This window comes from Octopus bimaculoides, chromosome 6 (assembly GCF_001194135.2).
Source record: "Octopus bimaculoides isolate UCB-OBI-ISO-001 chromosome 6, ASM119413v2, whole genome shotgun sequence".
NCBI classification, from domain to species: Eukaryota; Metazoa; Mollusca; class Cephalopoda; order Octopoda; family Octopodidae; genus Octopus; species Octopus bimaculoides.
The window spans coordinates 76,294,214-76,294,764 of NC_068986.1; the positions used below are offsets into that span (position 1 = coordinate 76,294,214).

The 551-nt window shown below is 28.9% G+C and overlaps 1 protein-coding gene across 2 annotated transcripts in view; it reads right to left on the minus strand.

The window, feature by feature from the left end:
* LOC106871486 (phosphorylase b kinase gamma catalytic chain, skeletal muscle/heart isoform) overlaps positions 1 to 551 on the minus strand; it is an 83,985-nt gene that overhangs the window by 79,169 nt on the left and 4,265 nt on the right. The gene's annotated exons all lie outside the window — the stretch shown is intronic.

Sequence of the window (551 nt, forward strand, 5' to 3'; positions counted from 1 at the left end):
CCCCACATACAGCTGATTCCAATATTGGACATCATACTAAACGTAAACATTTGGTGTTACATTAAATAGAGCATGAATTAAATCTATCAAGCATAAAATAAACACGATACTTTGTAAACACGTTTCCTTAAAAACACACATAGATCAACATATGACAAAACTATTTATATGACTTGATTGCTACATATCAATCTAGTGTGCATATTTATAGAATTTTTTCATATATTTTTCTTTGGCACGAATAAAACATAGACAGAGAGAGTAGAGACATGCAAATAAAGAATACGGTTCATTTAACTTTTATTGAACCGAGATGCAAAAGAGTAACACAACTGGTCTTTCACCCCCATCACAATTATATGTAATGTTGTGTTTGTAACACTGAAATTTATCTGTATATCAGTCAGGAACAAAATATAATACAAGATTTTTTTTTATTCTTTACAAACAATACACAATGCTTCAAGCGAACTACAATACTCTCCTACACACACACACACACACACACACACATATATATATATATATATATATATATATATATATATATA